Consider the following 11,619-nt stretch of genomic DNA (forward strand, 5'->3'; position numbering starts at 1 on the left):
GCCTTTCATTGCAAGCAAGCCCGAAAGTGTTTTTATGCTTCATAATGGATTGTAAAAGCAAAGTTGCCGTGTGCTGAAAACAAGTTGTTCTTTGACAGTCTTGAATACTGAGTGCAGTTCAGTTAACAAAAATGCCTTTCTGGTGCTCATTGCAAACAAGCCAGAAAGTGTTTTTCTGTGTTCCAATTGTTAGTATAAACAAATATGCAGTCTGCTGAAAGCAAGCTGTTCTTTGATAGTCTTTCTTATGGAGTGCAGTTCAGCTAATAAAACTCTTTCTGCCTTTCATTGCAAGCAAGCCCGAAAGTGTTTTTATGCTTTATAATGGATTGTAAAGGCAAAGTTGCAGTTTGCTGAAAACAAGTTGTTCTTTGACAGTCTTGAATTCTGACTGCAGTTCAGCCAATAAAAATGTATTTCTGTCATTCATTGCAAACAAGCCAGAAAGTATTTTTCGTTGCTCTTCTTGTCTGAATAAACAATTATGCAGTTTGCTGGAAATAAGCTGTACTCTGACAGTCGTCCTTATGGAGTGCAGTTCAGCTAATAAAACTCTTTCTGCCTTTCATTGCAAGCAAGCCCGAAAGTGTTTTTATGCTTCATACTGGATTGTAAAAGCAAAGTTGCCGTGTGCTGAAAACAAGTTGTTCTTTGACAGTCTTGAATACTGAGTGCAGTTCAGTTAACAAAAATGCCTTTCTGGTGCTCATTGCAAACAAGCCAGAAAGTGTTTTTCGTTGCTCTTCTTGTCTGAATAAACAAATATGCAGTTTGCTGGAAATAAGCTGTACTCTGACAGTCGTTCTTATGGAGTGCAGTTCAGTTAATAAAACTCTTTCTGCCTTTCATTGCAAGCAAGCCCGAAAGTGTTTTTATGCTTCATACTGGATTGTAAAAGCAAAGTTGCCGTGTGCTGAAAACAAGTTGTTCTTTGACAGTCTTGAATACTGAGTGCAGTTCAGTTAATAAAACTGTCTTTCTGGTGCTCATTGCAAACAAGCCAGAAAGTGTTTTTCGTTGCTCTTCTTGTCTGAATAAACAAATATGCAGTTTGCTGGAAATAAGCTGTACTCTGACAGTCGTTCTTATGGAGTGCAGTTCAGCTAATAAACCTCTTTCTGCCTTTCATTGCAAGCAAGCCCGAAAGTGTTTTTATGCTTCATACTGGATTGTAAAAGCAAAGTTGCCGTGTGCTGAAAACAAGTTGTTCTTTGACAGTCTTTCAATACTGAGTGCAGTTCAGTTAATAAAACTGTCTTTCTGGTGCTCATTGCAAACAAGCTAGAAATTGTTTTTCTGTGTTCCAATTGTTAGTATAAACAAATATGCAGTCTGCTGAAAGCAAGCTGTTCTTTGATAGTCTTTCTTATGGAGTGCAGTTCAGCTAATAAAACTCTTTCTGCATTTCATTGCAAGCAAGCCCGAAAGTGTTTTTATGCTTTATAATGGATTGTAAAAGCAAAGTTGCTGTTTGCTGAAAACAAGTTGTTCTTTGACAGTCTTGAATTCTGAAAGCAGTTCAGCCAATAAAAATGTATTTCTGTCATTCATTGCAAACAAGCCAGAAAGTGTTTTTCTTTGCTCTTCTCGTCTGTATAAGCAAAGATGCAGTTTGCTGGAAATAAGCCGTACTCTGACAGTCGTTCTTATGGAGTGCAGTTCAGCTAATGAAACTCTTTCTGCCTTTCATTGCAAGCAAGCCCGAAAGTGTTTTTATGCTTCATACTGGATTGTAAAAGCAAAGTTGCCGTGTGCTGAAAACAAGTTGTTCTTTGACAGTCTTGAATACTGAGTGCAGTTCAGTTAATAAAACTGTCTTTCTGGTGCTCATTGCAAACAAGCCAGAAAGTGTTTTTCGTTGCTCTTCTTGTCTGAATAAACAAATATGCAGTTTGCTGGAAATAAGCTGTACTCTGACAGTCGTTCTTATGGAGTGCAGTTCAGCTAATAAAACTCTTTCTACCTTTCATTGCAAGCAAGCCCGAAAGTGTTTTTATGCTTCATACTGGATTGTAAAAGCAGAGTTGCCGTGTGCTGAAAACAAGTTGTTCTTTGACAGTCTTGAATACTGAGTGCAGTTCAGTTAACAAAAATGCCTTTCTGGTGCTCATTGCAAACAAGCCAGAAAGTGTTTTTCTGTGTTCCAATTGTCAGTATAAACAAATATGCAGTCTGCTGAAAGCAAGCTGTTCTTTGATAGTCTTTCTTATGGAGTGCAGTTCAGCTAATAAAACTCTTTCTGCCTTTCATTGCAAGCAAGCCCGAAAGTGTTTTTATGCTTTATAATGGATTGTAAAGGCAAAGTTGCAGTTTGCTGAAAACAAGTTGTTCTTTGACAGTCTTGAATTCTGACTGCAGTTCAGCCAATAAAAATGTATTTCTGTCATTCATTGCAAACAAGCCAGAAAGTATTTTTCGTTGCTCTTCTTGTCTGAATAAACAAATATGCAGTTTGCTGGAAATAAGCTGTACTCTGACAGTCGTTCTTATGGAGTGCAGTTCAGTTAATAAAACTCTTTCTGCCTTTCATTGCAAGCAAGCCCGAAAGTGTTTTTATGCTTCATACTGGATTGTAAAAGCAAAGTTGCCGTGTGCTGAAAACAAGTTGTTCTTTGACAGTCTTGAATACTGAGTGCAGTTCAGTTAATAAAACTGTCTTTCTGGTGCTCATTGCAAACAAGCCAGAAAGTGTTTTTCGTTGCTCTTCTTGTCTGAATAAACAAATATGCAGTTTGCTGGAAATAAGCTGTACTCTGACAGTCGTTCTTATGGAGTGCAGTTCAGTTAATAAAACTCTTTCTGCCTTTCATTGCAAGCAAGCCCGAAAGTGTTTTTATGCTTCATACTGGATTGTAAAAGCAAAGTTGCCGTGTGCTGAAAACAAGTTGTTCTTTGACAGTCTTGAATACTGAGTGCAGTTCAGTTAATAAAACTGTCTTTCTGGTGCTCATTGCAAACAAGCCAGAAAGTGTTTTTCGTTGCTCTTCTTGTCTGAATAAACAAATATGCAGTTTGCTGGAAATAAGCTGTACTCTGACAGTCGTTCTTATGGAGTGCAGTTCAGCTAATAAAACTCTTTCTGCCTTTCATTGCAAGCAAGCCCGAAAGTGTTTTTATGCTTCATACTGGATTGTAAAAGCAAAGTTGCCGTGTGCTGAAAACAAGTTGTTATTTGACAGTCTTGAATACTGAGTGCAGTTCAGTTAATAAAACTGTCTTTCTGGTGCTCATTGCAAACAAGCTAGAAATTGTTTTTCTGTGTTCCAATTGTTAGTATAAACAAATATGCAGTCTGCTGAAAGCAAGCTGTTCTTTGATAGTCTTTCTTATGGAGTGCAGTTCAGCTAATAAAACTCTTTCTGCATTTCATTGCAAGCAAGCCCGAAAGTGTTTTTATGCTTCATAATGGATTGTAAAAGCAAAGTTGCTGTGTGCTGAAAACAAGTTGTTCTTTGACAGTCTTGAATTCTGACTGCAGTTCAGCCAATAAAAATGTATTTCTGTCATTCATTGCAAACAAGCCAGAAAGTGTTTTTCGTTGCTCTTCTTGTCTGAATAAACAAATATGCAGTTTGCTGGAAATAAGCTGTACTCTGACAGTCGTTCTTATGGAGTGCAGTTCAGCTAATAAAACTCTTTCTGCCTTTCATTGCAAGCAAGCCCGAAAGTGTTTTTATGCTTCATACTGGATTGTAAAAGCAAAGTTGCCGTGTGCTGAAAACAAGTTGTTCTTTGACAGTCTTGAATACTGAGTGCAGTTCAGTTAACAAAAATGCCTTTCTGGTGCTCATTGCAAACAAGTCAGAAAGTGTTTTTCGTTGCTCTTCTTGTCTGAATAAACAAATATGCAGTTTGCTGGAAATAAGCTGTACTCTGACAGTCGTTCTTATGGAGTGCAGTTCAGTTAATAAAACTCTTTCTGCCTTTCATTGCAAGCAAGCCCGAAAGTGTTTTTATGCTTCATACTGGATTGTAAAAGCAAAGTTGCCGTGTGCTGAAAACAAGTTGTTCTTTGACAGTCTTGAATACTGAGTGCAGTTCAGTTAATAAAACTGTCTTTCTGGTGCTCATTGCAAGCAAGCCAGAAAGTGTTTTTCGTTGCTCTTCTTGTCTGAATAAACAAATATGCAGTTTGCTGGAAATAAGCTGTACTCTGACAGCAAAGTAAAAGCAAAGTTGCTGTTTGCTGAAAACAAGTTGTTCTTTGACAGTCTTGAATTCTGACTGCAGTTCAGCCAATAAAAATGTATTTCTGTCATTCATTGCAAACAAGCCCGAAAGTGTTTTTATCCTTCATACTGGATTGTAAAAGCAAAGTTGCCGTGTGCTGAAAACAAGTTGTTCTTTGACAGTCTTGAATACTGAGTGCAGTTCAGTTAATAAAACTGTCTTTCTGGTGCTCATTGCAAACAAGCCAGAAAGTGTTTTTCGTTGCTCTTCTTGTCTGAATAAACAAATATGCAGTTTGCTGGAAATAAGCTGTACTCTGACAGTCGTTCTTATGGAGTGCAGTTCAGCTAATAAAACTCTTTCTGCCTTTCATTGCAAGCAAGCCCGAAAGTGTTTTTATGCTTCATACTGGATTGTAAAAGCAGAGTTGCCGTGTGCTGAAAATAAGTTGTTCTTTGACAGTCTTGAATACTGAGTGCAGTTCAGTTAATAAAACTGTCTTTCTGGTGCTCATTGCAAACATGCTAGAAATTGTTTTTCTGTGTTCCAATTGTTAGTATAAACAAATATGCAGTCTGCTGAAAGCAAGCTGTTCTTTGATAGTCTTTCTTATGGAGTGCAGATCAGCTAATAAAACTCTTTCTGCCTTTCATTGCAAGCAAGCCCGAAAGTGTTTTTATGCTTCATAATGGATTGTAAAAGCAAAGTTGCCGTGTGCTGAAAACAAGTTGTTCTTTGACAGTCTTGAATTCTGACTGCAGTTCAGCCAATAAAAATGTATTTCTGTCATTCATTGCAAACAAGCCAGAAAGTGTTTTTCGTTGCTCTTCTTGTCTGAATAAACAAATATGCAGTTTGCTGGAAATAAGCTGTACTCTGACAGTCGTTCTTATGGAGTGCAGTTCAGCTAATAAAACTCTTTCTGCCTTTCATTGCAAGCAAGCCCGAAAGTGTTTTTATGCTTCATACTGGATTGTAAAAGCAAAGTTGCCGTGTGCTGAAAACAAGTTGTTCTTTGACAGTCTTGAATACTGAGTGCAGTTCAGTTAATAAAACTGTCTTTCTGGTGCTCATTGCAAACAAGCCAGAAAGTGTTTTTCGTTGCTCTTCTTGTCTGAATAAACAAATATGCAGTTTGCTGGAAATAAGCTGTACTCTGACAGTCGTTCTTATGGAGTGCAGTTCAGCTAATAAAACTCTTTCTGCCTTTCATTGCAAGCAAGCCCGAAAGTGTTTTTATGCTTCATACTGGATTGTAAAAGCAAAGTTGCCGTGTGCTGAAAACAAGTTGTTCTTTGACAGTCTTGAATACTGAGTGCAGTTCAGTTAATAAAACTGTCTTTCTGGTGCTCATTGCAAACAAGCCAGAAAGTGTTTTTCTGTGTTCCAATTGTTAGTATAAACAAATATGCAGTCTGCTGAAAGCAAGCTGTTCTTTGATAGTCTTTCTTATGGAGTGCAGTTCAGCTAATACAACTCTTTCTGCCTTTCATTGCAAGCAAGCCCGAAAGTGTTTTTATGCTTTATAGTGGATTGTAAAGGCAAAGTTGCAGTTTGCTGAAAACAAGTTGTTCTTTGACAGTCTTGAATTCTGACTGCAGTTCAGCCAATAAAAATGTATTTCTGTCATTCATTGCAAACAAGCCAGAAAGTATTTTTCGTTGCTCTTCTTGTCTGAATAAACAATTATGCAGTTTGCTGGAAATAAGCTGTACTCTGACAGTCGTCCTTATGGAGTGCAGTTCAGCTAATAAAACTCTTTCTGCCTTTCATTGCAAGCAAGCCCGAAAGTGTTTTTATGCTTCATACTGGATTGTAAAAGCAAAGTTGCCGTGTGCTGAAAACAAGTTGTTCTTTGACAGTCTTGAATACTGAGTGCAGTTCAGTTAATAAAACTGTCTTTCTGGTGCTCATTGCAAACAAGCCAGAAAGTGTTTTTCGTTGCTCTTCTTGTCTGAATAAACAAATATGCAGTTTGCTGGAAATAAGCTGTACTCTGACAGTCGTTCTTATGGAGTGCAGTTCAGTTAATAAAACTCTTTCTGCCTTTCATTGCAAGCAAGCCCGAAAGTGTTTTTATGCTTCATACTGGATTGTAAAAGCAAAGTTGCCGTGTGCTGAAAACAAGTTGTTCTTTGACAGTCTTGAATACTGAGTGCAGTTCAGTTAATAAAACTGTCTTTCTGGTGCTCATTGCAAACAAGCTAGAAATTGTTTTTCTGTGTTCCAATTGTTAGTATAAACAAATATGCAGTCTGCTGAAAGCAAGCTGTTCTTTGATAGTCTTTCTTATGGAGTGCAGTTCAGCTAATAAAACTCTTTCTGCATTTCATTGCAAGCAAGCCCGAAAGTGTTTTAATGCTTCATAATGGATTGTAAAAGCAAAGTTGCTGTGTGCTGAAAACAAGTTGTTCTTTGACAGTCTTGAATTCTGACTGCAGTTCAGCCAATAAAAATGTATTTCTGTCATTCATTGCAAACAAGCCAGAAAGTGTTTTTCGTTGCTCTTCTTGTCTGAATAAACAAATATGCAGTTTGCTGGAAATAAGCTGTACTCTGACAGTCGTTCTTATGGAGTGCAGTTCAGCTAATAAAACTCTTTCTGCCTTTCATTGCAAGCAAGCCCGAAAGTGTTTTTATGCTTCATACTGGATTGTAAAAGCAAAGTTGCTGTGTGCTGAAAACAAGTTGTTCTTTGACAGTCTTGAATACTGAGTGCAGTTCAGTTAATAAAACTCTTTCTGCCTTTCATTGCAAGCAAGCCCGAAAGTGTTTTTATGCTTCATACTGGATTGTAAAGGCAAAGTTGCCGTGTGCTGAAAACAAGTTGTTCTTTGACAGTCTTGAATACTGAGTGCAGTTCAGTTAATAAAACTGTCTTTCTGGTGCTCATTGCAAACAAGCCAGAAAGTGTTTTTCTGTGTTCCAATTGTTAGTATAAACAAATATGCAGTCTGCTGAAAGCAAGCTGTTCTTTGATAGTCTTTCTTATGGAGTGCAGTTCAGCTAATAAAACTCTTTCTGCCTTTCATTGCAAGCAAGCCCGAAAGTGTTTTTATGCTTTATAGTGGATTGTAAAGGCAAAGTTGCAGTTTGCTGAAAACAAGTTGTTCTTTGACAGTCTTGAATTCTGACTGCAGTTCAGCCAATAAAAATGTATTTCTGTCATTCATTGCAAACAAGCCAGAAAGTATTTTTCGTTGCTCTTCTTGTCTGAATAAACAATTATGCAGTTTGCTGGAAATAAGCTGTACTCTGACAGTCGTCCTTATGGAGTGCAGTTCAGCTAATAAAACTCTTTCTGCCTTTCATTGCAAGCAAGCCCGAAAGTGTTTTTATGCTTCATACTGGATTGTAAAAGCAAAGTTGCCGTGTGCTGAAAACAAGTTGTTCTTTGACAGTCTTGAATACTGAGTGCAGTTCAGTTAATAAAACTGTCTTTCTGGTGCTCATTGCAAACATGCTAGAAATTGTTTTTCTGTGTTCCAATTGTTAGTATAAACAAATATTCAGTCTGCTGAAAGCAAGCTGTTCTTTGATAGTCTTTCTTATGGAGTGCAGTTCAGCTAATAAAACTCTTTCTGCATTTCATTGCAAGCAAGCCCGAAAGTGTTTTTATGCTTTATAATGGATTGTAAAAGCAAAGTTGCTGTTTGCTGAAAACAAGTTGTTCTTTGACAGTCTTGAATTCTGAAAGCAGTTCAGCCAATAAAAATGTATTTCTGTCATTCATTGCAAACAAGCCAGAAAGTGTTTTTCTTTGCTCTTCTCGTCTGTATAAGCAAAGATGCAGTTTGCTGGAAATAAGCCGTACTCTGACAGTCGTTCTTATGGAGTGCAGTTCAGCTAATGAAACTCTTTCTGCCTTTCATTGCAAGCAAGCCCGAAAGTGTTTTTATGCTTCATACTGGATTGTAAAAGCAAAGTTGCCGTGTGCTGAAAACAAGTTGTTCTTTGACAGTCTTGAATACTGAGTGCAGTTCAGTTAATAAAACTGTCTTTCTGGTGCTCATTGCAAACAAGCCAGAAAGTGTTTTTCGTTGCTCTTCTTGTCTGAATAAACAAATATGCAGTTTGCTGGAAATAAGCTGTACTCTGACAGTCGTTCTTATGGAGTGCAGTTCAGCTAATAAATCTCTTTCTACCTTTCATTGCAAGCAAGCCCGAAAGTGTTTTTATGCTTCATACTGGATTGTAAAAGCAGAGTTGCCGTGTGCTGAAAACAAGTTGTTCTTTGACAGTCTTGAATACTGAGTGCAGTTCAGTTAACAAAAATGCCTTTCTGGTGCTCATTGCAAACAAGCCAGAAAGTGTTTTTCTGTGTTCCAATTGTCAGTATAAACAAATATGCAGTCTGCTGAAAGCAAGCTGTTCTTTGATAGTCTTTCTTATGGAGTGCAGTTCAGCTAATAAAACTCTTTCTGCCTTTCATTGCAAGCAAGCCCGAAAGTGTTTTTATGCTTTATAATGGATTGTAAAGGCAAAGTTGCAGTTTGCTGAAAACAAGTTGTTCTTTGACAGTCTTGAATTCTGACTGCAGTTCAGCCAATAAAAATGTATTTCTGTCATTCATTGCAAACAAGCCAGAAAGTATTTTTCGTTGCTCTTCTTGTCTGAATAAACAAATATGCAGTTTGCTGGAAATAAGCTGTACTCTGACAGTCGTTCTTATGGAGTGCAGTTCAGTTAATAAAACTCTTTCTGCCTTTCATTGCAAGCAAGCCCGAAAGTGTTTTTATGCTTCATACTGGATTGTAAAAGCAAAGTTGCCGTGTGCTGAAAACAAGTTGTTCTTTGACAGTCTTGAATACTGAGTGCAGTTCAGTTAATAAAACTGTCTTTCTGGTGCTCATTGCAAACAAGCCAGAAAGTGTTTTTCGTTGCTCTTCTTGTCTGAATAAACAAATATGCAGTTTGCTGGAAATAAGCTGTACTCTGACAGTCGTTCTTATGGAGTGCAGTTCAGTTAATAAAACTCTTTCTGCCTTTCATTGCAAGCAAGCCCGAAAGTGTTTTTATGCTTCATACTGGATTGTAAAAGCAAAGTTGCCGTGTGCTGAAAACAAGTTGTTCTTTGACAGTCTTGAATACTGAGTGCAGTTCAGTTAATAAAACTGTCTTTCTGGTGCTCATTGCAAACAAGCCAGAAAGTGTTTTTCGTTGCTCTTCTTGTCTGAATAAACAAATATGCAGTTTGCTGGAAATAAGCTGTACTCTGACAGTCGTTCTTATGGAGTGCAGTTCAGCTAATAAAACTCTTTCTGCCTTTCATTGCAAGCAAGCCCGAAAGTGTTTTTATGCTTCATACTGGATTGTAAAAGCAAAGTTGCTGTGTGATGAAAACAAGTTGTTCTTTGACAGTCTTGAATTCTGACTGCAGTTCAGCCAATAAAAATGTATTTCTGTCATTCATTGCAAACAAGCCAGAAAGTGTTTTTCGTTGCTCTTCTTGTCTGAATAAACAAATATGCAGTTTGCTGGAAATAAGCTGTACTCTGACAGTCGTTCTTATGGAGTGCAGTTCAGCTAATAAAACTCTTTCTGCATTTCATTGCAAGCAAGCCCGAAAGTGTTTTAATGCTTCATAATGGATTGTAAAAGCAAAGTTGCTGTGTGCTGAAAACAAGTTGTTCTTTGACAGTCTTGAATTCTGACTGCAGTTCAGCCAATAAAACTGTCTTTCTGGTGCTCATTGCAAACAAGCCAGAAAGTGTTTTTCGTTGCTCTTCTTGTCTGAATAAACAAATATGCAGTTTGCTGGAAATAAGCTGTACTCTGACAGTCGTTCTTATGGAGTGCAGTTCAGTTAATAAAACTCTTTCTGCCTTTCATTGCAAGCAAGCCCGAAAGTGTTTTTATGCTTCATACTGGATTGTAAAAGCAAAGTTGCCGTGTGCTGAAAACAAGTTGTTCTTTGACAGTCTTGAATACTGAGTGCAGTTCAGTTAATAAAACTGTCTTTCTGGTGCTCATTGCAAACAAGCTAGAAATTGTTTTTCTGTGTTCCAATTGTTAGTATAAACAAATATGCAGTCTGCTGAAAGCAAGCTGTTCTTTGATAGTCTTTCTTATGGAGTGCAGTTCAGCTAATAAAACTCTTTCTGCATTTCATTGCAAGCAAGCCCGAAAGTGTTTTAATGCTTCATAATGGATTGTAAAAGCAAAGTTGCTGTGTGCTGAAAACAAGTTGTTCTTTGACAGTCTTGAATTCTGACTGCAGTTCAGCCAATAAAAATGTATTTCTGTCATTCATTGCAAACAAGCCAGAAAGTGTTTTTCGTTGCTCTTCTTGTCTGAATAAACAAATATGCAGTTTGCTGGAAATAAGCTGTACTCTGACAGTCGTTCTTATGGAGTGCAGTTCAGCTAATAAAACTCTTTCTGCCTTTCATTGCAAGCAAGCCCGAAAGTGTTTTTATGCTTCATACTGGATTGTAAAAGCAAAGTTGCCGTGTGCTGAAAACAAGTTGTTCTTTGACAGTCTTGAATACTGAGTGCAGTTCAGTTAACAAAAATGCCTTTCTGGTGCTCATTGCAAACAAGTCAGAAAGTGTTTTTCGTTGCTCTTCTTGTCTGAATAAACAAATATGCAGTTTGCTGGAAATAAGCTGTACTCTGACAGTCGTTCTTATGGAGTGCAGTTCAGTTAATAAAACTCTTTCTGCCTTTCATTGCAAGCAAGCCCGAAAGTGTTTTTATGCTTCATACTGGATTGTAAAAGCAAAGTTGCCGTGTGCTGAAAACAAGTTGTTCTTTGACAGTCTTGAATACTGAGTGCAGTTCAGTTAATAAAACTGTCTTTCTGGTGCTCATTGCAAGCAAGCCAGAAAGTGTTTTTCGTTGCTCTTCTTGTCTGAATAAACAAATATGCAGTTTGCTGGAAATAAGCTGTACTCTGACAGCAAAGTAAAAGCAAAGTTGCTGTTTGCTGAAAACAAGTTGTTCTTTGACAGTCTTGAATTCTGACTGCAGTTCAGCCAATAAAAATGTATTTCTGTCATTCATTGCAAACAAGCCCGAAAGTGTTTTTATCCTTCATACTGGATTGTAAAAGCAAAGTTGCCGTGTGCTGAAAACAAGTTGTTCTTTGACAGTCTTGAATACTGAGTGCAGTTCAGTTAATAAAACTGTCTTTCTGGTGCTCATTGCAAACAAGCCAGAAAGTGTTTTTCGTTGCTCTTCTTGTCTGAATAAACAAATATGCAGTTTGCTGGAAATAAGCTGTACTCTGACAGTCGTTCTTATGGAGTGCAGTTCAGCTAATAAAACTCTTTCTGCCTTTCATTGCAAGCAAGCCCGAAAGTGTTTTTATGCTTCATACTGGATTGTAAAAGCAGAGTTGCCGTGTGCTGAAAATAAGTTGTTCTTTGACAGTCTTGAATACTGAGTGCAGTTCAGTTAATAAAACTGTCTTTCTGGTGCTCATTGCAAACATGCTAGAAATTGTTT

Source organism: Hoplias malabaricus, chromosome 11 (genome assembly GCF_029633855.1).
Source record: "Hoplias malabaricus isolate fHopMal1 chromosome 11, fHopMal1.hap1, whole genome shotgun sequence".
Classification (NCBI taxonomy): Eukaryota; Metazoa; Chordata; class Actinopteri; order Characiformes; family Erythrinidae; genus Hoplias; species Hoplias malabaricus.